Source organism: Dama dama, chromosome 9 (assembly GCF_033118175.1).
Source record: "Dama dama isolate Ldn47 chromosome 9, ASM3311817v1, whole genome shotgun sequence".
Classification (NCBI taxonomy): domain Eukaryota; kingdom Metazoa; phylum Chordata; class Mammalia; order Artiodactyla; family Cervidae; genus Dama; species Dama dama.
In genome coordinates this window covers 45,393,764-45,395,480 of record NC_083689.1, presented here as the reverse complement: position 1 = coordinate 45,395,480, position 1,717 = coordinate 45,393,764, and the positions used below count along the sequence as shown (strand labels likewise).

General features: G+C 40.5%; 1 pseudogene; it reads left to right on the top strand.

Annotated features, from left to right (window-relative positions):
- Positions 1-837: 837 nt before the first annotated feature.
- Positions 838-1,717, top strand: LOC133061369 (nucleophosmin-like; annotated as a pseudogene).

The window sequence follows — 1,717 nt, the reverse complement described above, 5'->3', positions numbered from 1 at the left end:
AACCATGATGGTGTGGTCACTCACATATAGCCAGACACCCTAGAATGTGAAGTCAAGTGGGCCTTAGGAAGCATCACTATGAGCAAAGCTAGTAGAGGTGATGGAATTCCAGCTGAGCTATTTCAAACCCTAAAAGATGATGCTGTGAAAGTTCTGTACTCAATATGCCAGCAAATTTGGAAAACTCAGCAGTGCCCACAGGACTGGAAAAAGTCAGTTTTCATCCAATCCCAAAGAAGGGCAATGTCAAAGAATGTTCACCATCATACAATTGGGCTCAGCTCACATGCTAGCAAGGTAATGCTCAAAATCCTTCAAGTTAGGCTTCAACAGTACATGAACCATGAACTTCCAGATGTTCAACCTGGATTTAGAAAAGTCAGAGGAATCAGATATCAAATTTCCAATATCCATTGGATCATAGAAAAAGCAAGAGTTCCAGAAAAACATCTACTTCTTCTTCATTGACTACGCTAAAGCTTTTGACTGTGTAGATCACAACAAACTGGAAAATACTTAAAGAGATGGGAATACCAGACTACTTTACCCTCTTCCTGAGAAATCTGTATGCAGATCAAGAAGCAAGTTAGAATTGGACACAGAACAATGGACTCATTCAAAATTGGGAAAGCAGTATGTCAAGGCTGTATATTGTCACCATGCTTGTTTATCTTATATGCAGATTACATTACGGAAAATGCCAGGCAGGATGAATCACAAGTTGAAATCAAGATTGCTGGGACCTGGTGTGATTCTGTCCTGCGTGACTGCTCATTCGAACAGTAGTCATTTAAGTCTGTCCAGCTTCTCTCCCACTTACGTGCGTGTCGCCAACCCATGGAGGATTCAATGGAGATGAACATGAGCACCCTGAGGCCCTAGACTATCTTTTCAGTTGTGAACTAAAGGCTGACAGAGATTATCATGTCAAGGTGTATAATGATGAACATGAGCACCAGTTATCTTTAAGAATGGTCAGTTTAGGGGCTGGAGCAAAGGATGAATTATGCATTGTTGAAGCAGAGGCAATGAATTATGAAGGCAGTCCAATTAAAGTAACACTGGCAACTTTGAAAATGTCTATACAGCCAACAGCTTCCCTTGGGGGCTTTGAAATTATATCACCTGTGGTCTTACAGTTGAACTGTAGCTCAGGGCCTGTGCCTATCAGTGGACAGCACTTAGTAGCTGTGGAGGAAGATGCAGAGTCAGAAGATGAAGAGGAGGAGGATGTGAAACTCCTAAGTATATCTGGAAAGTGTTCTGTGGTAGCAAGATTCCCCAGAGAAAAGTAAAGCTTGCTGCTGATGAAGATGAAGAAGATGATGATGATGAAGAAGAAGATGATGATGATGATTTTGATGACGAAGTTGAAGAAAAAGCTCCAGTAAAGAAATCTGTATGAGATACTCCAGTCAAAAATGCACAAAAGTTGAACCAGAATGGAAAAGACTCAAAACCATCAACACCAAGATCAAAAGGGCAAGAATCCTTAAAAAAAAAAAAAAAAAAAAAACAGGAAAAAGCACCTAAAGCACCGAGAGGACCTAGCTCCATAGAAGACATTAAAGCAAAAATGCAAGCAAGTATAGAAAAAGGTGGTTCCCTTCCCAAAGTGGAAGCCAAGTTTATCAATTATGTGAAGAATTGTTTCCAGATGACTGACCAGGAGGCTATTCAAGATCTCTGGCAGTGGAAGAAGTCTCTTTAAGAAAAT